Source organism: Sminthopsis crassicaudata, chromosome 5, assembly GCF_048593235.1.
Source record: "Sminthopsis crassicaudata isolate SCR6 chromosome 5, ASM4859323v1, whole genome shotgun sequence".
NCBI lineage: Eukaryota > Metazoa > Chordata > Mammalia > Dasyuromorphia > Dasyuridae > Sminthopsis > Sminthopsis crassicaudata.
In genome coordinates, this window is record NC_133621.1 from 26,943,020 (window position 1) to 26,968,227 (window position 25,208).

General features: G+C 39.6%; 1 protein-coding gene across 5 annotated transcripts in view; it reads left to right on the forward strand.

The window, feature by feature from the left end:
* The window catches only part of THRB (thyroid hormone receptor beta), a 430,248-nt gene that overhangs the window by 265,318 nt on the left and 139,722 nt on the right, over positions 1–25,208 (forward strand). For 4 of the 5 annotated variants that reach the window (XM_074268731.1, XM_074268732.1, XM_074268729.1 and 1 more), the window contains exon 3: positions 4,698–4,758. The exons of the other annotated variant lie outside the window; for it this stretch is intronic. The gene's annotated coding sequence lies outside the window, so the exon portion shown is untranslated. The remainder of the gene's footprint in view (positions 1–4,697; positions 4,759–25,208) is intronic. 5 annotated transcript variants of the gene reach the window in all.

The following is a 25,208-nucleotide window of genomic DNA, read 5'->3' on the forward strand; positions in this document are numbered from 1 at the left end:
TGCAAAGAGACAAGTTTAGGCTTGATCTATTGGGGAAGGTCCCATGAACATTCCCTAAATGGAATGGAAGTCTTGTGTAAACAGGACTTGAAGCAAAGGCTTGATGACCAGATGTCAGATATTTGGGAAATGTTTTCAGGTATGGAGTGGACCAATGACTCTTAAGGCACAGAATAAGATATTTAGGGAGGAAGGGGACCTTCAAGGATATTGGATCATAGTTATCAGATTTCAGGCTAGAAGGAAACTTAGACTAAGTCTTCCTGTCCAGTCTCCTCATTTTGCAGATGAGGAAACTGAGTCCCACAGAACATAAGTGCCTTGCCCCAGAAGACAGGGATTAGAATTCAGGTCTTTCTGGCTCCAAGTGCAAGCTTGTATATACAATTAGAGAAAATGAAGCCTAAGTTTCTACCTCTATAATTCTGCTGAAACTGATGTTGAGAGAGGCTTTAAGTCCTCCTTTCTGCTCTTTTCTTTTCAGCAGTACCACATTTATTATTGGGTTGTAGATACAATGGCCATTCAAGATGGCTTCCTTGGTTAAGGCCTCTTGGCCCAAAGGGTTCTAAAGCTTTGATTTTTTTCCTAACAAAATCTTCTTCCCGGAGAAGAGACTCATTAATCCGACATTCACCCTTCTCCTTGTGCTTTTCAAAGGGCATGAGTAGCTGTCCCGATGCTGCTGAAAAGCTCAGTAACTGTATACGGCTGTGTTGGTTCGGATGGCCATCATGCCTTTCAAATTTAGCAGCACTCTGGGATGTCCTTGGACTTCATGCCTGTGTGCATGGGGCCTGTGAAATTCCAAAGAGGTCAAAACCTTTCCTTCCTTGTCATCTTTTTATTTTTCCAATTTCCAGAGCTGCTAATCTCACGGGATTGGCCAGGAAAGAGAAAGAATGTTATGACCTATTTGGCATTTTCATAAGCAAAATGCATTCAGGCCCAGGTTCCAAATGTTCTGGGGGAAAAAAAACTGATTTTATTTTGAAACAGATGAGGAAAGAAGATCCTTGTCTGTCATTGAATCTTAACTCCCAGAGGTGGGTAATGGCATGGAGACCCCACCGGGAAGAATGTTTACAGAGAGAAGCCAGCAGTAAGGCAAGCTCCCCAAAGTATAATGAAGGCCGGAGAATCCATCTGTCTTCACTCTGCTTAACCTCCACTTTCCAGTGTCATTTTTGACCCGTTCCAGGGGCCTTCCGGTATCCAATGCCCAAATATTCTTTTGGATCCATCTTTCATCAATGGAAAAAAAAAATTAATTCATGTGGTCAAAATTTAGAGCTAGAAGAAATGAGAGAGCTCATCGAGTCCAACCATCTCATTTTTACAGCCAGAAAAACTGACAGAGATCACAGGAACCCAGATATAGAGCTGAAAGGTCCATTTTGGGGGAGTATTTTTGCTGCTGAAGAAACTGAATCCCAAGAAATATTGAGTGATTTTCTCCTTGCACAGGTAGTAAGCAGCAGTGCATTCAAAGCCCCATTCTCCATAGTACCACCTCTCCAGATGTGTGGCCAGATGATCTCTCTAGTCCCTCCCAATTCCAATTCCATGATTCTATGAATTCCTGAGGGTTCTCTTTGTGGTTGTAGAACAGTGTTCTATAGAGAATGTTCTCTACAGAGAACTCTGTAGAATAGAGTATTAGAACTGAAATGGGACCTACAGGTCATTCAACCTAATCCTTACAGCTAAGGAAACTGAGGTCCAGAAAGATCAAGTAGCTTGCCTGCGGACAAACAGTTGGCTGTTTGGAGTTTGTTAAACTAGAACTCAGATCTCCTGACTCCCTAGCCAGGGTCTCTTTGGCCACCCAGCCCAGCCTCCCAAAGCAACAAGCTGATTCCAGTCTCCAGCATCTGTCAGACCGGCCCATCATCAGATAGCTCTGAGGATGCATTTCATTTTCGGGCTTTGCGAGAATTGTCCAGATGCCACCAAGTCTCCCTTAAGCCCCGGCTGGCAGGGTTTGAGTGGATCTAATTACGTGCAGGTCTGAGTAATGCCATTATAGATAGATCCCCATAATGTTAGCACCCAAGCCTGCAGGCGGATTTGATTAAATGGCTGCTGGGATCTTCTTACTCTCTGTTTATTTGAATAATCAGGCTGAATTCTGTTTCCCCACCCAACTCCGACTGGCCTGTCCCACTTCATTTTCTGCAGTCAGCTGGGCAATGACTGATCCATTTCCACTTTGGTTGGGGTGTTTTCTCCACTTAAATATGTTCATGTTTTATTTTGATGTCAGTGTTTAAGCATTTCAGCCACGTCCCATTCTTTTGGGGTTTTCTTGGCAAAGTTAAAGTGGAAAGGTTTCCCATTTCCTTCTCCAACTCATTTTACAAATGAAGAAACTGAGGCAGACAGGTTAAACAAGTTCTCCATAGCTTGTATCTTATTTGACCACAGGGAGATATCTTCCTGACTCCAGGCCTGGTGCTCTATTCACCTAACTGCCCCAGCTTTCCTTAGAGGATGATGAAATTCTCATCAGAGCAGGTAGGGAAGAGCCATGTCCCCAAATAGCAACCTGTGGCCTGCAGTAGCCCATATTTCTCAGTCACTGGGGAGGCTGCATCGGGAGATATTGGGGATGGGATATTGAGGATATTCCATATTGGGGAGGCGGTGTTTCAGACTGGCTGTAATGCTGTACTTGGAATCAGAGAGTCCCGGGTTTCCTCTCACCTCGAGCTTTTTGTCGTGTGACTAAGTAAAATCATTGGACTCTCAAGTCAAAAGCATATGGGATGCGACAGACATGGATTGTGGCAAGTAGCGCGTGGGCCTTGCTTTATTAAGCTTTCACCACTTTCTCGTGAGCTCGTGATGTAACACGAGACACGTTGTTCCCTCTTTGGGGAGCACGAGAAGACCCGGGAGGGAAGGAGAGCACTAGCCATGATGATAACCGATATCACAATGGTGCCCTAAAGATGTCAAAGCCTTTTCTAGAGATGTCCTTACTTAACCTTCACATCGAGCTAGAGGGTAGGGAGGCGAAGGAAGGTCTGTGTTCAAGTTATTCAGACACATAATGTAATGCTGGGGCAGAAGGGCCAGAGGAGATGTGATCTGCATTAGAAAAGGAGGGTTACCCCCCAGAACTCCCAATGAAGGTGAAATCATGGGTACAGTCCTTCTCTCCTGTCCCCTAAAAAAAAAATAACATGTCTATTCTACAGGTTAGGAAAGTAACTCAGGTAATGAGTACCAGCAACACTGGGATTTTTACTCTAGTCCTCTTAACTCTTACGTCAGTGTTACATCTACTACAACACTCTGTCATTATTTCTACCACACTCTTCCAGATATGTGTGAGAAGCAGAATATTAACAATCAAGATAAAGGATGAATAAATATTATATTGGTGTGTCGCTACTTGGGGGAAGCTAGGTGGGGCAGTGGATAGAGTTCAGGGTCTGGAGCCAGGAAGACTCATCCTCCTGAGAACAAATCTAGCTTCAGATATATATTAGCTGTGTGGTTCAGGGCAAGTCACTTAACTGTGGGCCTCAGTTTACTCATCTATAAAATGAGGTGGAGAAACAAAAAAAGGCCATTCCAGCATCTTTGCCAAGAAAACTCCCCAAAGAATGAAGTTTATACTTTTGTACATACCCAAAACTATGAGTATGCTATTTTTGAATATACTTATTTATAACTAGAGAGAGATTTGTTTTGTCTGCTTGAGTATTTTCTTTTTACTGAAGGGAGAACTTTGAGGGTGTGATGGGACTGATGAAAAGGATGTATACAATAAAAAAAGAGTTAAAATATAAAAAAAAAAAGAAAACTCCCCAAAAGGAATCACAAAGAGTTGAACATGCTGAAAAGACTAAAAAGAACACAGTTACACTTTTGGGGTGCACATTTGAATATTTTGATGTCTTATCCTTTAATTTCTACTACAAGACTCTACATTATTTCTATCACACACTTCCTCATATGTGTGAAAGGCAGAATATTGACAAGTTAAAGGATGAATAATTATATTGGTGTTTAGCCACTTAAGGGAAGCTAGGTGGGGCAGTGGATGGAGTTCAGGGTCTGGAGCCAGGAAGACTCATCCTCTTGAGTACAAATCTGGCTTCAGATATGTACTAGCTGTGTGACTCTGGGCAAGTCACTTAACCCTATGGGCTTCAGTTTACTCATCTATAAAATGAACTGGAGAAAAAAATGACCATTCTAATATCTTTGCCAAGAAAACCCCCAAAAGAGGTCATAAAGTGTTGGATGTGACTGAAAAGACTAAACAAGAACAGTTACACTTGGGGGGGGTACAAATTTGAATATTTAATGTTTTATCCTTGAATTCACATTTCTTCCCTTAGAATAAACATTAAATCCAGGCAGAGGCCCTCTGGATGTAGGCACTGGATATATCCTAAGTTGGGATTAGAAAGACCTTAGTGTACATCCTGCTTCAGACACTAGCTGTGTGACCCTGAATGAATTACTCAGTCTTCCAGTTACCTCATCAGTTAAATGGGGATAATAATAAGCTTATTGTGTTATTGTGAGAACAAAATGAGATAATGTATGTAATGTGCTTTGCAAATGCTAGTTACCATTCCCGTTGCATTAATGCCTTGTCCCATTCATCAGGGACAGTTGAAAGCAATTGCTTAGACTTTCCCATTCTAAGGGCAACTTTTGCCTTTCATTTCCCGTAGGAACGCCTGCCCTCGTTGACCTCGGTAGCAATGTTGCCTCTGGTCTCTGGAGATAACCTTGGTAAGTTATTGGACCTTTAAACTTCCCACTTTTATTACATATATCAGTTATTTAATGTCGAGGAAAGACGTGGAGGATGGTCAGGCTGATGCTTTCATCATGAAGGACTGTGGGAATGTTGCCGTGTTTCCTTGTCCATTTTGGGGATGAGTCACTGTCCCAACTCAATGCAACCTTTCTGAGGACAGATACCATGACTTTTTGTACAATGGGAACAGTGGGTCACCCGATTACAGGTCTATCGTGGTCAGATTAATGTCAGTAATGCCTTGGAAATTACTTCCTTTTCTCCTAAGGTCTCTATGATAGAGCTGGTTTCAAAGGTGTAATTAGGGTGGGACAATTGGGTCTTTCTCCAGGGCACCAAATTTAGAGGAAGCTGACAGCTGGATTTTAGATGTCAGGTAATTAAGACTTTCTTTTGTGAAGTGATCCTCATATGGACACAATGAATATAGTTTCAAGGAGTTCATTCTGTGATTCCTGGCAGCTGCCAAGAGAGCTTGAATCTGAAAATCAATTTAAGGCAAATTTCCTTCATCCTCATCTTTTCATCTGAAACCTTGAACCCATGATCCTTTCTAACCCAGAAGTGGATTCCTTCAGGCCTTAGTAAGGAGCCGCTCAGTAGATGCTTCTCATTCTTCAGTTAGTCTGTGAGTTCCCTCAGACCAGAGATAATTTTATTCTTTGGCACATAATAAGAACCTAATAAATATTGATTGATTGATTTATCATAAGTTGTGTTATTGACTTCATGTATATGACATAATGCACAGAATACCCAGAAGTCTCCATTTCCTCTCATATTTTCTGCCTCTGTCTGCAACGGACACCACGCCATTTTTAATAATAATCTGGAGTTACCCTCAATGATATCTACTTAAGAAGGGTAGGGTTGTGTGCCCCATCGTGCCTAGGGTCCCCAGTGATGCTGTTGTCCAGTTGACACCCTGGAATTATGTCAACCCTTCTTGACTTAGCACGGCACAAAGTATTACTGTTTTTAATTTCCCTAAAAATTTTAGTTTCAAGAGATTTTCCCTAATTCACAGGTGATCTGGGTTTTATAAAAATACTTGGCAATTGCGCTTATGTTTAGCAGCATGGCGAAGGGTATAACATTTTCTGTATTCTTGCTCAAACCAGTTAGGGGGAAGAAATTTGTATTTAAATGAGAGGCATTTGAGAGTTTTTTAATGAGCTATATGGGTGTGGGAAGAGGGTAAGGAAAACTGAAGTAAATAGACTTACCAAAGTTTCTACACCCCTGAATAGTGACCACATCCTAACTCACCTAAAAGTTTGCTAAGGCCTTCATTTGGCAGGTTGGTACACCCAAGGCTGGAAGAGACCCGAGAAGTCATTTTGTCCAATTTCCCCATTTTACAAATGAGGAAATGGGACTTTGAGAGGAAGGTGTGCCCCACAGAGGCAGTGGATGGCTGGAGAGCACCCTAGTGCATAGGGCACTGGATCTAGAACCAAGAAGACTTCTTTCTGAATTCAAATCAGTACTCATTCATGTGCAATCATCTTTTTTATTATCCTATATTGTAGAAATGTTTATTTTGTTCTATAAATTTAAAAAAAAACAAATAAAAATTACTATCTTGCTTCTTCCCTATTATTTTCTTATTGCGTTCTTCTTCACCCCCTTCCTCTTCCTTTTCCTCCATTAAAAAACAAACAAACAAACAAAAACTTTTGGGTGAATGCTAGTTTCCTTTCTATCATCAGTCCCTGTATATTTATATACATCAGCAAGCCACATAATGTAGAAGAAAGAGACCTGTACCTCAGACCTGTACCATCTGGGTGACCCTAAAAAACTCATTTCACTCTGTTTGCTCCAGTTTCCTTATCTGTAGAATGAGCTGGAGAAGGAAATCACAAACCACTTCCTTTGCCAAGAAAACTCCAAATGCGGTCATGAAAAGTCAGCCATCACTAAAAACGGTCAGACACACAGGACAGAATTTGAATTCTAGACCCGTGACGCCCTTATGCAGACACTGAGACCAAAAGAGTTTGGGGTTTGTTTGGATTTTTTCCCTAGCTGTCCCTCATGGCTGACATTCTCTCCTCTTGTCTGCCTTTAAGTCTCAATTAAAATACTACTTTCTACAAGAAGCCTTTATCCATATCCTATTGTGCTGGAACCTTCCATATGAGAAAGTACTTCGCTTGTCCTGGATATATCTCATTTGTGCAAAGTTCTTTGGATGTTGTCTCTACCATCAAACCCTTATGAGCAGGAACTGGTTTTATGCTTGGCACAGTGCCTTGTATACAGTAGGCACTTAATAAATGCTTGGTCAAAATTCCATTTCATTAGTGGTAGAGCTAGGATTCAAACCCAGACCCTCTGACTGCAGATCCATCATGGTTTCCTCCACAAAGAGCTGTAAGAAAAAACAATCATGGTGTCATTCTTTTTGAGCTTTGCCAGGATACAAGCTTTGCCTTTTACATTATGCTGCTTGCTGACGCATATGTCTTGCATATTCCATATAATAAATAGGATAATAGAATTATAGGAGATATATGCATATATATATATAATATAGGATAATAGAAAGGAAACTAGAATAAACTCAAAAATTTTTTAGAAAAAATTGAGGAAAAGGAAAGGGAAGGGATGAAAAAGAGAAACATAAGAAAACAATAGGGAAAAGGTAGAATAGTAATTACTTATTTTTTTTTAATTTATAGAATAAAACAACATTTCTATAATATAGTATAATAAAAAAGATGATTGAAACTGCAAGTCTATCATGTACAACTTTCTATTCCTTATAAATATATAAGAAAGTTAAGTAAATTTCTTTGGTTTTCCTCTCTGAAAAAGAGAGTGTTTGACAAATATTCAGCAAATATGGGGCAGCCATGTGGCAAAGTAGCCAGAGCACCAGCTCTGGAGTCAGGAGAACCTGAGTTCAAACCCAATCTCAAATACTTACTAGCTGTGTGATCCTGAGCAAGTCACTTAACCCTAATTGCCTCCCCCCAAAATGCAAGTGAATTGGACTTGAGAGAGAGAGAGAGCTGTGCAAAGTCACCAGTCTCATTTTCTTCTCCAAGAACCATCAGGATCCAGGGAGATGAGTACACTGAGGCAATTTAAGAGCAGGACTTCCCCCAATTATGTAATAGCATCTGAAGTCAGAATCTTTGACTACTAAAACTTCTTTTGAAAACCTCTGGCCTCTGAATATTTAATAATAAAAAAACCCAACTTTGATGTCCTCACACCCTTATTTTACATATGAGGAAAAGTAAGGCCCAAGAAGCTATTTGCCCAGTGGCTCATGGGTAATAAGTGGCAAAGCTGGCGTTGGAACCAGGGTCCAATAATGTCAAATCCGTTCCCTTTTCCAGCATAACCCAGGCAATCAGGCAGGATCCAAAGCAGAGAATCCAAAAAGTTATTTTCTTATTCCCAGCCAAAAGTGCCTCCTTAAGATCTTCCCAACTTAGACAAGATTTTATAGCCCTATCCATTTAATCATCAATTTGTATAAAGAAAAATCAAGGCCTTTTTTTATTAAAACAAACAAAATTATCTAAACCTATAACTAAACTCATTTCTGTTTGTTTTTCTCAAAAATGCTTCCTTCAAGCTATGAAAACTGCATAGCAAATTAAAAGGGACTTTGGGCTTTGATATGGAAACCAACTTTGTAGTCCTGTTTCTCTCAGTTTTTTTTTTTCTTTTTGCTTTAAAACAACAACCTCAAAGTTCTAGGACTTCGGTGCTTTGTTATGGAAAGTGATTGGTCTAAGACTACATGAAGCCTGTAGCCTTGCTGATAGTTCAAAACAAAATGTGGTGAGAGCCATTTTCCTGGCTTCCCTAGAGTGGTATTTGCAGTCAGAAACAGCCCAAGTCCCTTTCTGCTTGGTTGAACTTGGGGGCGAGCTCAGAGAATGAAATCTTTGGTTCCATTTTGCATTTAAACTTTTTGCCCAGGGTCTCAGATCAAGGGATATATAGCTTTACAAGAGAAGGACTTTTACAGGTCATCCAGACCAGAGGTAACAAGCAATGCAGCAAAATTACAGTGCAGATTACAATGTGATTCAGCATTATTTACTGAGACAAAAGTATGATGAAACAAAGGAGGAAGAGAATTTGAAACTGAAAATTTGAAAAAAATTTAAATATGTAGTAAGGTGTACTGTATGCCACATGAGGGCAATTAGATGGCCCCTAGAGTCACGCAGAAGGTAGAGCTAGAGCTGCAACTTAAAGAAAGAGAAGGCTTCTGTGAGAGGCAGATCAATAGGGAGTACATTCCAGGCTTGTAGGATGGTCAGGACAAATGGGAGGAGATAAAATATGGTGGCCAAAGAAAAGGTGATTCTGGGCAATATCAGGAAACTCCTCTCTTGCTTCTCCTTCTTGGTCATTCAGCTCAAAAAAAATGTATTTGATTTCTAGTGGCCCACTGATTCATAAAATCTTAGCATTAGACCTGAAAGAGACTTGTGAAGCTGTCCATTTCATGGATTTGAAACTGAAAAGGACCTTAGAGATCAGCCAACTCCCAAGGCTATTTAGTGTCTTTGGAAATACAAAAGACACACAATTTCTGCCCTCATTTTATTTGTCAGAATTAACCAGATTGTAATATCTGAAGCAAAATTCTTCCACAAAGTTCAATCAGAAAAGATTCAAGTGCCTACTGTGTGCCTAGCATTGTGCTAAATACTCAGGAGGAAGTAAAAGAATTGTTATCGTTCAGTAGTTGTTTTACTAAATGCCTAGCTCCATGATGGGCCCCTTAGCAGCTATATTAGATGCAAAAGGTGCTAGTCTACTTCAGTGGACTTTGGGAGCCATGTTTAGTAGTTTAGTAGTTTAGAAAGAGCATTGTATTTGGAAACAGAACAGGTTCAAATACTCCTGCTGACACTTCAGAACAATGTCAGTCCAAACATTTCACTTAACTTCTTCAGCCTCCTTTTTTCATCTGTAAAATGGGACTAATGATAACAGCAACTTGATAGGACTGGTCTTGGACTCAAAAAAAAATTGGGTTTAAGTTTTGCCTTCAGTGCAGTATTTGCTGGACACCCAAGTCATATACGAGACAGTAAGTTACAGAAGAGTCGCAAGTCTGCATTGGTGGAGGTAGCTTCTACAATGGGAGTTCTCTGGGCCTATGAAGTCCACAGTTCTGGACAAAAAAATAATAATAATATTTATAAATATAAACATAAGTATGGATAAAATAATATACAGTGCTTTAAAGATTACACTTTTTAATATTCATTATCTTTTATAAGGTTCACAGTAATCCCATTAAGATAAGTAAATCAAGTATTATTATCTCCATTTTCCCAATGAAAGTAGCTTGTCCACAGATACACAGACTTGAAGGGTAAGAGCAGGCTTTGAACGCTCTCCCACATGCTCATACATCACTCATCCCAAGAGTCATTCCAAGGGAAGTTTTTTGATAAGCTCGAGTCATTACAGGAAAGCAGGGGCCCCACAAGCCTGAGCTGCCTGTGTACAAGTGCCCTCTACTCCTAAACACAGCAGAATTTCCAAACTGGGAGGGATCTGTGCGAGAACCACGGAGAGCTGCTCCTGGTCCAAAGGGAGTGAAAGATGAAGCTCCTTTGTTTATTTCCCTTCCCTTCCCTCCTTCCCCACCCACATTTATTTTGTTTTTGAAACTCCCAATCCAGGGAAGCCAGCAGCCCATCAGACAGTTCAGCTCCTTCCTGTCTCCAGCCCCTATCAGTAAAACCCATTTGGCCCCTTCCGTCCCCCTCTGCCCTCTAGGCTGCCCCTTGGATGGTGACTTTCCCAAGAGATTGTCCATCTTTGCTCACCTTCCTGCTAGCTTTTGGTCTTTGCATCTCAGAGACAATATTGCTCCCTAATATTTCCCATTCCTTCTTTCCTCGCTTCAAACTATGAAGCACCAAACCGACTTTATCACCAAGTCAGTCATTCAGTCAACAAGCATTTATTAAGCACCTACTACATGTTAGATTCTATGCAAAACATCGGTGATAGGGACACTGCTCTTATTCATGAACCACCAGCCACTAGGTCAGTGTTTGTACCTCTTGGCTCTGGCATTTTTTGACTGTCCCCTATGCCTTCTCTTCTCTGCCTCCTATCTTTTCTGACTTCCTTTCAATGTGAGAAAACCCCAGCTTCTACAGGAAGCTTTCCCCAATCCTTCTTTATTCTAGTGCCTTTCCTCTGTTAATAATTTCCTATTTAATCTCTCCCATGGCTTTTCCCATTTGCTCTGATTTTTCTCTCATAAATTCATAATTCATAAATTCAGTTCATAAATTCATAAAACAATGTGCATTAAAAATAAACTAAAAAATTCCTATTTATAGTTTAGAAATTATTGGCAAATATTTGTTTGCTTGTTGTCTCTCCCATTAGATTGTAAGCTCATTGAGGGCAGGGATTGTCTATTCCTCTTTTTTTTAATATACATAAAATATTAATAAATATTAATAAACAAACATAAATATTAATATTAAAATTATTGATATAAATGAATAAATATAAATAATAATATGAATAAATTATAAATATAAAATATAAATTTTATAAATAAATAATATATATAAATGTTCATTTATTAATTGAAAGTAAAGTAAAAACAATTCCTACCTTCAAGGAGCTTACATTTCAATGGCAATGAGAACTTCGTACATACAGAGAAGATGGAAGGTGAGCTTAGAGAAGAAGACTCTATTAAGTATCCACAATATCCCAGGCACCATGGCTATGCCCTAGGAATACAAAGGCAAAGAAAGATGTCTGTCCACCTACCACCATATTCTTCCTTGATTCTGCCCCACTGTTCCTGGGTCAGAAAGCACCACACTCAAATGTGTAACACCAAACCTCAAAACCAGACTTTCCTGTGCTTTTTTTATTGAACAAGACAATGCCAGGTGCGAGGCTCCAAACTGAAGCCGCTGAGTTTTCATCATTGCTTTGGGTGTTGTTTCATTTTCTTGCGCCATAATTTTTTTATGGATGTGGGTCCCTCATTACTTCAAAATCAGAGCCACTTACAAAGATTCATTAACTGTTTTAATTCCATGAACAAAGTTATACTTTGTCTACAAAGGTGATTAGACAGATTCCCAGGATGGCAGGCAAGAGTTACAAATTCTGGGTTGGCAGGCCCTCTAGTAGCAACCAGCTAAATAAATGGTTTGAGTTTTATTTGTTTTTCTTTCTATTCAATGAAACTTCTTTTTTTCTTTCTCTGTGATCTTATTCTTATGCTTAATGTTTAATTTCTAAATGAAGAAAATATGTCAAGGGGAAGTTTTTTGATAGAAGGTTGCTTTCAGTCTCAAGGCCATTTGCATTAGGCACTTGATTCAGAGTAGTTAGTGTGGACCGGTGGGATAACCAGTATTATCTTTGGATGTTCTTTGGATTTGAATATTGAATATTGAATAATTTTTTTCTATTTTTCTAATATTAAGAATGAGTGACCACCGTAAAAGTCCCAGGGCAATGTTTTACTACAGCATGGAGGTGACCCTGAGTTTTCAAAGGCTATGTCAACAAAGGGACGGTTAGGTGGCTCAGTGGGTAATCTTCCCAATATTGGCCTATTTTGAAAACAAACCCAGCTCAATGTGGAGAAGCTCCTCATGAGAAGGCAGGTCAAAAGGTGATCATTTTCTTTGCCATGGCAACCCTTCAAATGGACATAACTACATAATGGCCATTATTCAGTCCTACTTCTAAAGAGATGGTGGCAGGTAGAATGGTAGACAATAAACCAAGGTTACTAAGAACCACCCAGTCCCAAGCCCATCTCTAAACATTAATTTACTTCTTTGTATTCTTTGCTCAAAGACATGCTTTGTTGACATATCACTGGGAGAAACTAAGTGACATCTCTTTTAACGTTCTTGCTACAAAAGACATAAAGAAGTTGACACAAAATGGAAGGTTCCCAGGCTCCCCTGAGATTAACAAATAAGGAAGTGGGTGGATTTGGGTTTGTGTGTCCAACAAGAAGCAGCATTTCATAAAACACTTGTTCACCTTGGCTCACAATACTCGAAGTGAGCCTAAACTATAACAGGCTTGCTTTTACATAATTACTATTTGGGTACCAATAGCCAATGGAAATTATCAAGAAATAGGAGAAATCCAGTGACAGTAGGATTCTCAACTTGGTAGTAGCTTTTTGTTTTGTTTTATTTTTAGCTGAGGCAATTGGGGTGAAGTGACTTGCCCAGGGTCACACATCGAGGAAGTGTTAAGTGTCTGAGGCCAGATTTGAATTCAGGTCCTCCTGACTTCAGTGCTGGTGCTCTATCTACTGGGCCACCCAGCTGACCTCCTTAACTTGATATTAACTTGATATGATATTGACATCAGCACAAAATTGGCATGGAAGAAAATGGGGGGGGAGGTCAAAAAATGTAAATGGAATTAAGAAATGGAAAAAAACTTTGCACTTTGAGACTGTCCATTTATAGTTTATTTTTAATGCACATTGTTTTGTGAATTATGTTGGGAGAGAAAAATCAGAGCAAATGGGGAAAACCATGGGGAGACATTAAATAGAAAATTATTAATAGAAGAAAGGCACTAGAATAAAGAGGGGCTGGAGAATAATTATATTATATATGATTTCTATAAATTTATACCTGACTGCCAAAAATACTTCCTTCAAAAAAAGAGTAAGAAAGTGTCAGATGTATTCAAGCTCAAACAGCTTCATAAAATGAGCAAATCAATCCACACATATTTATTAAGCCATGGCCTGAAGGAATAACAACAACAAAAGTACATAATCCCTGTCTTCAAGGAGCTGACATTAGTGTACTTAGTGACTGTTGATTAAGCCCTCTACTCTGACATCTTTGGGACATTTGTGGTGTAAAAGACAACTGAATGGATCACTTTAATATTGGTGAAGTGCTTTATATGTGTTGTTTTGTTTGATTCTCAGAACAACCTTAGGTTATTCTTCCCATTTTAAAGATGAGAAACCTGAGGCTGAGAGAGTTTAAGTGATGTGCCAAAGTCACCCAGCTAGTAAGTGTTGGAGGCAAGTTTCAAATTCTTGACTCCAAATCTAGTCTATATATTATGGGAGCTCACTGCTTCAAGTTCCAATGATGGCAGCTTTAAAATATCTGTTAGGTGTGTGGTCCAAGTATTATCATCTCCCCATACCACCAGTCTCATTTCCAGCCTAGGCCTCATAGCCATCGTCTAGGGAAGGAACTCTTCCTTGACCCAAGAATTGTGGGTAAGGAACTAGCCATCCCCACCAGCTGCCATCCAGTTGCCCCTTACAGGGCCCACAAGTCAGAAAAATTAAGATTGATGAAAAGACAGGGGGCAGTGTGTTCAGGCAGGTCAAATCATAACCATCTCTTCTTGGACTCTAATGGACTCTAACGATCCCAGCCTAGTTGAACCCTGCTTCAACAACAGAAATTATGGAAATGATGGGATAGTATTAAAGAGGCATTATCATCTCTTTGATGGCTGAGCCCTAAGGATCATGGGACATTTCCATGTGACTTGAAGATGAAACTTTCCATATATGTTATCTCCCTCATCAGAATGGAAACTCCTTGAGGACAAGGACTGTCTTGTATTTTTCTTTGTGTAATTATAACAAGAGCTTAGGTAGGAGCTTTATTCATTCATTCCAATTTTTTTCAGATCAGGAAACTAAAGCTATAGCTTCTCGTTAATGTAGTACTACTTAAGGACAAACAAATGCCCAAATTAGATGAAAAGACAGAGTTGAGAAGACATTGTGCCACTGCAGCAGCTATAACTTAACTTATTGAGATGAACTGTCAACTCAGAGGGAATAAAAAGGAAATAGGCAAAAAGAAAGACATTGATTTTGACTGTCACCCTTTCTTAGAGAATCTTAACTGATGCAGAATGGTTACTACAATAAGGACGGTGGTGGTACCCAGAAATCATCACAGCTTGCACATGTGTAATCTCCTTGCCACATGGAAGGACATGAAAGTCATAGGCTGTATGAATGCAAAGTATAAGCTCATTTGCAAAATAAAAACAGCAGTAACAACTATAATAATAATAATAGCTAGTATGTATCTAGCACCTTAAAGTTTGCAAAGTACTTCACATGGATATAGAATTTTTTAATCCTCACGACAACCCTGCAGGGTAGTTTATAATAATTACCTCCACTTTACAAATTAGGAAGCTGAGGCACAGAAAGGTTAAGTGATTTGTGCAGCTTCACACAACTAATAAATGACTGAGGGAAGGTTGTTCTGACTCCAGCCTCACTCTCCATCCATACCCCATCTAATTTTATAAAAAGGATGGTTAATGAGAATAAGCAGCATTTCACAAAATAGTGAAAAGGGCTAAGAAAATGAGTCTCAAGAGAACGCCCACCTGAGCCAGATCTCCCTTAAAGCAAATGTCAATGAAACTGGAATAAGATGTCCAGAATAGAATAGATGAAAGACATCAGTTTCTGAAGGATCTATCACTCTTGGTATCATTGATTGCATCTGGACTCCATCATATCAGTTCTGTTGTGAGAAAATGATACCTAAGAAAGTGAGGCTGCAACTAGAACCAATCCCTACTGAAGGCAGCACAGTTTTAGAGGTAAAATAGGGCAAATTTCAGAATATCTCAATGAGAGAAAATCTGAAAGAATGGAAAAAGCTCACAGTTGGTCCTTTTTTTTAAGTGACCCAGAAAGTATCTACTACTCCTGACCCATATTCATCCTTTTTCATCTGTCAGTTCTCAGGAGCATAGCCTATGTATGGACCAGTGGTATCTTTGATGAAAACATAAGGGAACGGGAAGGTTTTTGTACATGATTTTCTGTAGTAGACCTCCAGCTTTGCGCCACAGTCTGAGAAATCAGAGAGTAACGATCCTATCATATTTGTTTACTCTCTGTAGATTTTTTTAAAGAAGTATTTGACTTAGCAGAAGAAAACGCAGCTTTAAAGATTCTTTACAAACAAGCTGCCTCCCACACACATGTTAAAATGGCATGAGCTTCTCTGACAGATGCCGATACAGAGAGAACTTTGTTGAGAAAACAGCTAAGTTTTATGCCAACGGCGTAAGACAATGAGACGTGTTGGGCTGGTGTGTTCGCTCATCTGAGTCGGGGAGGATGTCCTGTGTTTTCCAAAGAGGCATTTGCACATCTGGTTCCATGAACCTTTTGGAGCCTGAGGGCACAGAGAAAATAAGGATTTTACCAAACACTTAGTCAATGACCCTTGGGGAAAAGAAGCCCACAAGGAGATAGAAGCGGCAGCCAGAAGGTTCTGTGGAGGTCTCAGAAGCTCCTTATTCAAACCATAAAACAATCCCAAGATACTTCTTGCCCAGAAAACCCATAACTGTTTCAAGTCAATCTACATCGGGATCTAATTAACTCAGACTGTCATGGGTCTATTCTACAATGCCGTGGGTGAGTTGGGATTGAACTCATGTCTCCTAACATCCTTCCCTACAACCCAGGAGGAATCTGAACAAAAGACTCCCTTACCAAAGACAAGGTTCTCTAAGTTGACATCTTAGAAAGAAATTTCACCCTATCCATGTTACTCCAAAGCCTCCTTAATGAAATCCACAGTATCTTAAAAGAGAACAGTTTCAGCATCCGCATTGGATCCACAAAAAAAAGATGCACAGTACTCATCAAAAGTATGTTCTCAAAAGATGAAAATTGTGAAAAGTTCAAAGGATAATGAAAAGACAAATGGTGGCCGTGCGTAGGCCGAAGCGTGCTACCAGAGGTGACTCATGCAAGAAGTATTGGGTAAGTTATCACCAAGGACACATGTACTGTGTGGTATAGGGAAAAGAACTCTGGAGCCAAGGAATTTAGATTCCAACCCAGTCCAGACATATCCTGCCGGTATGACCTTGTGGGCAAGGCACTGAATTTCCAGTCCTCATTGGGTCCCAGATTTGAGAGTTGGAAGGGACCACAGTCACCACACATGAATGAAAGCCTTACTATAATATGTCTAATAAGTTGTCCTCCTACCTCAGCTTGGAGACCTACAAAGAGGAAGAAAAACCACCTTTCAGGAAGCTGCCCATTCCCTGTTGGTCTGCTCTGATTGTTAGGAAGTCTCCTTGACATTGGTCTAATCCCTTCAAATACCTAAAGATGGCAATCAAGTCTCTCCTGAATCTTTTCTTCTCCAATATAACCAATTCCTTCAACTTCTGCTATCACATGGACTCAAGATCTTTCATTATTCTGGTTATTCTCTTTTTATCAATGGCCTTCTTTAAAATAATGCCTTAGTTTCCTCGTCTGTAAATATCAGAAAGTTGGAGCAGATGACCTTGAAGTTTCATTTCAGCTCTAGATTTGTGATCTTATGTGATTGGAAGGTACAGAAAGGTGGTTCAGTAGACAAACCACTAGATCTGGAGTCAGAAAGAGTTGAGTTCAAATTTGGCCTCAGACATTTCCTAGCTGGATGACCTTAGACAAGTCATTTCACGCTATTTACCTCAGCCTGTTTACTTCTTGTCTGTAAAATGAGCTAGGAAAGGAAATAGCAAAACTCTCTAGTATCTAGTAACGCAAAATGATGTCAAAAAGAGTTAGACACGATTGTAAATGACTAAACATCAAAAAATATGATTAGAAAAGGAGTAGGACCAGTCTTACTGAGCTACTGAGAAACAACCAATGACAGCCTGAGAAGCACACTCTATTGAATGAGCAAAAGCAGATCCTCCATCATCTTGGGTGGAACCTGTTTGGGAGACTGATTACATAAATGAGAATTACACAGATGAAATAGTGTCATGAAGCATAAAGACAAAATCACAAATCTCTTTAAATGAAAAACAGCTCCTATATTCAACTTCAGAGAAGTCTCAGCCCCTATTAATGCTAACATTTCTCTGTCATCGGGACTGCAGAATTCCTCACTCTTGGGCTTGGTAATTCCTAACCAGCTCCATGCCCTCCCTTCTGTACACCATCCAGAACAGATGGCCCCAGCCCTGTGTCCTTGGACTCTGTTGGTGAGCATTCAAGAAATCCATTGGGTCTTAGGCCCACCATGCTATTTCCCAACTATCTCCTTGCTATGTCACCTTTATTCCAACTCCAAATCCCATCTCTTTTCCAACTTGAGCTCTGAGAACAGTAACCAAATCAGCAATACTATTTCTCGTAGGGATACATCAGTCTGTTAGCCTATTGATCATTCAGTCTAACTTTTCTATGAAAAAAACTCTTCGCTGGCCACAGGAGTTCCTATACTTGTAGTCTCCTTGTGGAATATAAACTCCTTGAGGCAGAGACTGTCTGATTTTCTTGGACTCAGATTCCTAGTCCTTACCATGTCATTCATTCACTTGCCACTCATTCAGTCTCTCCAGAGATTATATTTATTGCTTTACACAAATATCAGTACAAGCAAGTTCACTGTGAGTTCCTCATCTACCAAAAATATTTCCAAAATGGAATCTTGAGGCCTCTGATTCACATATATTATTAGTGGAGAAAATTATAGTTCCCATAAAGTCTATTATTTCATGGATTTAGAGCTAAAAGAGATCTTGACGTCAGCAAGTCCAATAAACTTATTTTAGTAATAATAAATCATACTCTAGGAGAGACAGAAGAGAGCACTTAGAACAATAACCAAATACGTACAGTTTTAAGAGCTGAAAACTGCACCGAGACTTTGGGGACACATTTATCCTTGATCCCTCCATTGTCTCCAGATATAGGTGTTCTCTACCTCCCCACATACTCTTTGAACACTTTGTGAGGATTTCTCTCTGTGCTCCTGTCTCTCTCAGTTCATTAGAATGTAAGTTTCCTATGGGCAGGGATCAATTTTTGCTTCTTCTTGGTTTCCCCAGCAAAGAACTCAGAGGTGACACTCAGTAAATCTTCATTCAAGGAATAGTGATGGGTTGACTTAGGAGACAGGGAAACTGGAAATAAATCAAATGAAATACTATATAAATCACCTGGAAAACCATAATGCACCTTATACATGCTAACTGGTTGTTGATTGGTCTGGGTAGAGGCCACATCCTCTCCTGTCCCCAAGTAGAATGTGGGCTCCATGAGGAAAGGGACCATGTCATTTTTCATCATTATATGGCTTAGTTCAGGCACAGGCACCGATCTCCTAACATTTTGCCTTGACCTCTCTTTTGGAGGTCACATATTCCCATTAATTGTGTGCCTGTCTTCTCCCACCCCATTTTTAATCAATAATTATTAATCACGTGTCCTGTGACAATCACAGAGAGTGTCTCTCTTAGTCATTAGGCAAGAGTCTTGCCAGAGCACCCTTTAATAGGCTGATCCTTCACCTGGAAGATGGTACATCTGCCCAAGAGTCAGAGAAACAGTCAATATGGTGTTTATGGCTCAACAAGTCCAAAAGAAATGCCAGAGAAAAACAGAGGTCTGTACGTTCGTCAACCTAACCAAGCTTTTGATACCATGAATCACGAGGGCTTGGGAAAATCATGGCCAAATTTAGTTAGCCAGAGTTCATTTGTATTGTTTGCCAGTTCCCTAATGGCATACTTGCCCAAGTTCTGGATAATTATTATGTAATAATAATTATCTGGATAATGAATGGACTGAAGTAGTGTTATGCTCACTCCTGTACTTTTCAGCATGTTTTCAGTGATGTCATACAACCTTCAATTAGGATGAAAATGGGATCAATGTTAGCTATCGCACCAGTGGTACAGGATTTAACTTGAAAAGGCTCCAAGTCAAGGCTGAAGTGGAGGGAGAGCTTGTGCGTGCTTTTCTGTTCCTGGATGGTTACGTACTTGATAGAGCCTTTGTGGCTGAGATGCACCAAAGTACAGATTGATCTCCTGCCACCTGTGCTAATTTTGGCCACACAGGAAAATGGTCTCCATCGGCCAGCATTGCACCATCCACACATGGAACCACAGTTACACCAAATGTAGACATTTTGAATGCTGTGCATATCATTATTATTACACTTTTCAGGGTTGTGCCCATAAATGATGAGATCCTCACAGACATTGCCAGGGCTGGCTCAGTGTTTCCGAGCTTCTGGAGGAAAAGGGGGAAGAAAAAAAGTTATCAGACTGCCTCACAAATTTTACAGAGCCATTGTACTGACCTCATTGCTCTGTACCTATGAAATGTGGACAGTCTACCAGCACCACGCCAGGAAACTGAATCACTTCCGTTTGAATTGTCTTAGGGAGAGCCTGAAGATCACCTGGCAGGATAGTACGCTGAGGTCCTTTTACAAGCTGAACTGTCGAGTGTTCAAATTCTACTGCAAAGAGCACAACGCTGGCGGGCTGCTCACGCCATTCTGATGTCAAACGTATGTTTGCTTAAAAGACTATTTTATGGAGAACTCACATTGCTTTAAAGACGCAATACAAGAACACTCTCCAGGTCTCTCTGAATAGCTTTGGAATTGACCGAGACATGGGAGACATTGGAACAGGACTGTCCAACACGGGGTGACTGCATCAAATATAACACTATAATGACATAGCAGATTTGTAGTAGCTTGAAAGATGAGGTGGGTAAAATTTAGAGATATCTCCCTTCCAAATGTCCATATGAGTATTTGTGCTCAATCTATGGTAGAGGCTTCCAACTGCATATCTGTGTGATCAGCCATAGTTGGATATACTGTGCTTTGACCCAAACATAGTGATGTCATTTTGATCCCCTTCAAGAGTGAAAGACAAGCATCTATTAAGTGTCTGCAATGACAATACAATAACAAAGTGGATAGAGCACCAGACTTGAAGTCACATCCAGCCTTAAATGTTTACTAGCTGTAAGTCATTTAGCCTCAGTTTGCCTCAATTTTCTTTCCATCATCTGTAAAATGGGGATAATTATAGCACTTGCTTTACAGTGTTATTGTGGAGATTAAATAAGAAAATAATTATAAAGTGCTTAGCACATTACTATAAACGTTGGCTATTAAAATGAAAGAGTTGCTGCCCTCAAGGAGCTTACATTCCATCTTATTATAAGTGTGTATATTAAGAACAGGGCTAAACATGATAAACAAGATGGAGGACAAGACTTCCCAACCTCTTCAAAACAGAATTTATGAACTAAAGATAAAGGAATTACAGCTGTCTACATGATTTAGGATATCCATAATCCAAAAAGAAGGTCAATAAAAAAAGTAAAAATAAACCACAAACTGATTTTGCCACTGAGCTCACTCAACATCCCTCCCCTACACTCCCATGCTGGCAGTCTGAGGCTGTACTAGCTGATCCATTCTAGCTTGTAACTAAACCCAATCTTACCTCCTGTTGTCACTTCCCTCTTTCCCAGGTCATGGAGCTCTCTCTAAAACCACATAGCTAATGGTGAGGTAGGAAATATTCTGTGCTGTGGAAAATCCATGAGCAGAGGGATTGGGACAGAATCATCAGGCAGGACACAAATGTTGGTGAGGATTAACTGACTGTACCCCACTGAGGCTTAGTGGAAGTACTCGGTACTCAGCTGGAGCCAGGTCTGTCTACCCAAAAGTCACTTGGGGCAGGATGAACTGTGTATTCCTCAGTGTGAGAGAAAACTGAAAGGCACTTTGAGACCCAGCCTGAAAGTATACTGTCATTCATGAATGTGAAGTCAGAGAGTCAGAAAAACACTGAAATCAAATATCTTAAGAAAAGAAAACTCAAAAACCTGAACAGAAGCAAATAAATCAATAGAGAGAATCTTAAGAACAGAAAGAAATATGGACTCCTGACCTAGTAAACAAGGTCAGGTGTCTATGAAGAAATACAAAGGTAAATGACCCAAGTTTTGATGAACCCTTTGGTATCTGAGCAGAATATGGAATCCCACCCCATGTTCCTGAGTGCTTCCAAAGAGAAATGAGGATTAGAAGAGCAGGATTTATGTCCTTCAGCAAAAATAATGAGCAGAATCAACAAGCCGAATGTCAAGGGCAAGCTTCACCAAAGAAACAGAAGAGAGAACAATGCCCTCGGAATGCAAATACAGAAAAGTAAAGGATAATCTAGAGGAAATTTGGAATCTGAGCAGAATATGGAATCCCACCCCATGTTCCTGAGTGGTTCCAAAGAGAAATGAGGATTAGGAAAGTAGAATTTATGTCCTTTCAATAAAAATAATGAGCAGAATCAAGAAGCCGAATGTCAAGGGCAAGCTTTACCAAAGAAACAGAAGAGAGAACAATGTCCTAGGAATGCAAATACATAAAAGTAAAGGACAATCTAGAGGAAAAGAAACAAAAACCAGGACTATTAAAAGAAAATATACTCATAACCTAAGCCAAACATGGATGTCCAAGATAAGATGTGTAGAGACAACCTAAGGGTCATAAGTCTCCCAGAAGAACACTGTAGGACAAAAAAAAAAACCTTTTTTAAAAATTTTCTGATCATAGTGAATAAAATGCCAGTTGACAGAATCTAAAGATCATCTCTGGGAAAAAAGAGCACAGTCAGTGTCTGGAGATATCTGGATACTCATTTACATGATTTATATAGAAGATGTTAAAGAATGCTTGTTGAATCAAATGAAATCTTTACCTGGGAGCTTCTGTTTTCATTTCTTGGTTGGGAATGATGACTATTTGAGTGATACAATAAGTGATATTTGCTTCTTAGTAACATATAATTTTTAAAATTGTCATCTGTTGTAGGTATGGCACCAGACCTTTGTGCTAAAGATGAAAAATTCTAGAAAATCAGTATTTTTAATTGTACCTTAAAAAAGCAATGCTTTAAAGTATCTGCTGATTCCCATGTATTTTTTGGCTTAAATGTCAAATTAAATCCATAATAATAAATGGATTTAAATTTTATAAAGTACTTTTATGTACACTATCCAAATATATATTTTAATGTACAAATAAAGTACTTTTACATATATTACAGTAAAGGAAAGGGAATAACTATTTATATAGTACCTACTATGTGCCAGGCATTGTACTAATGCTTTATAAATATTAAATCTTCATAGCAAATGCTGTTATCATTCCCATTTTATAGTTGAAGAAATTGAAGCAAACAGATAAAGTGACTTGGCCAGATCACATGCCTTTTAAGTGTTTGAAGCCAGATTTTAACTCAGGTCTCCTTGATTCCAGGTCCAAGGCTTTATCCAATATGCCCCCTAGCTGCCTCTCATTGATAAATCTGAGTCCAGGGGGCAGCTAGGTGGCGCAGTGGATAGAGCACCAGCCCTGAATTCGGGAGGACCGGAGTTCAAATCTGGTCTCAGACACTAACACTTCCTGCTGTGTGACCCTGGGCAAGTCACTTAACCCCAGCCTCAGGGAGGAAAAAAAAAATGTAAAGATAAATCTGAGTCCATAAACATTTATTAAGCAGACAGTAAGTGTGAGAAAAGAGCTACAACACTGCTGTTCCCAAATCCAAGGCCAGCTTTCTGTTTCTTCAATATTATATATTGCAAGGTGGGTGCTAATCTTCAATAATAGAAGGAAGTTCTAGTTTAGGGCTCCTTGTGCCAATGAAATCACACCTCCAGAAAAAAAAAATTTACTTGGCACTGTACTAGATGAGTACTGGGACAGTTGTCACACAGATACATACACACACACACACACACACACACACACACACACACACACACACGCTCATACACCATGATACAAAGAAGAAATACAAGACTTTGTGAGACTGACTTGCCAGTGGTCATATGGCTTGTAAGATTTAGATGCTTCTTGGTCTAATCCTTCCCTGATGGGATCTCTGCCAAGACTTGCTGGCCAAGTATGTCCAACCAACTTCTGTGGGAAGATCTCCAATGAGGGGATTATTAAGTATCAAGAAAAGTATTTGAATCCAGATTTTTTTGGCACTAAGTCTAACACTCCTCTATAGAGAGTATGCCACCTTCATAGAAAATAGATTTTCTTTCTTTTGTTCTTATATATTAGCCATACTTTTTAAAACCAATAGCAGCATCCTTAAAGGTTTCATTGTGGGGAGAGGTGAGGGGGAGACAGCCAGAGGGAGAAAAGGAAGAAAAGCACTACATATTAAGCACTTACAATATGCCTCACACTACATTAAGTGCTAGGGACAGATAGATATATAAACAAATTTATAATACAAATATATAAGGATATTAGTTGGGGGAAGACCACACATCAAAGGAAGCTGGAAGAAGAGAAAGAAGGGAGAACAGCACCCACATGGGAGCAAAGCTGCTGGTGAAATCATGAGGAAGTCCAAAGAAGTCAAGCAAATAGTGATGTGACTCCATGAATTGATGGCCAAGGCTAGGGATCACCCACCATGATGGTGAACCTCAGGGTGAAGATCTCCCAGATGAGAAAGCTAGAAAAAGGCAGAGGGAGCATCCAATAATCTTTTATTTCAACCATTAGAGTTTTTGAAAAGCTTCCATGAACAAATTGAATGTTAAATACGTCAAGTAGCAAAACAATTGGTTCCTATCATCCCAACACTCCAGAAAAATAGAATTAATATCCCATAGTAAACAGTTTAGTAGTAATAAATAGAACCCTTCTTTTTCTGAACAACCAGATAACCTTGGATGAACCTAGAAAGCATGTCATGTATAACCTGAAATGTCTGCAGGCACTGTTAACCTCCTCCTTAAAGACCTGAGGAAAGTGCCTATGCAGGATTTCCAGACTCATGGCGGGCGGGTGTGTGTGTGTGTGTGTGTGTGTGTGTGTGTGTGTGAGAGAGAGAGAGAGAGAGAGAGAGAGAGAGAGAGAGAGAGAGAGAGAGAGAGAGAGAGAGAGAGATTTTCAAGTAATTTTCCACATACCAAATGTGAACAAATATATAGCTGCATGACCTTCCAGAGATTTCATATTTCAAAGGAGAAAAAATATCCTGGAGCCAAAAGTACATCTTAACATTTCTCAGGGCAAACTCAGGTCTTGAATATTATCTCTAAGTCTTCCATTTAGATTGAGCATCCCCCATGAACTTTAAACCCTCAGAAGAGGTATGATTGAGAGGCAGCATTGGCAATAGTAAAAAGAGGAATGGACTTGAAGTGAGAAATGCTCCATTTAGACGCTTACGCCACCACTTCCTTCCTGTGTGGCCTCCAGTAAACTGTTTAATCTCTATGGTCTCGGTTTCCTCATCCATAAATGAAGGAATTAGACTAGACGACAAATTTAAAGGTCCCTTCATATTCTACATCTATTATCCTAATTCAATTGGATCCAAATCAAATGTAACACTTGGGAAAGTGTCTGTTATTAATTGGGCACTCTACTGGCCGAAATATTGGATAAATCGCCTTCCATTTTCTGGACATTACTTATTTGAACAGAGCAAACAAAAACATTTTAAATGCATTGCCCATTGCCACCTCTTGAATCTTGTTGTCTTTTATTCATTAATTAAACTTTGTTTTCAATTAACAAGCATTTTTTCT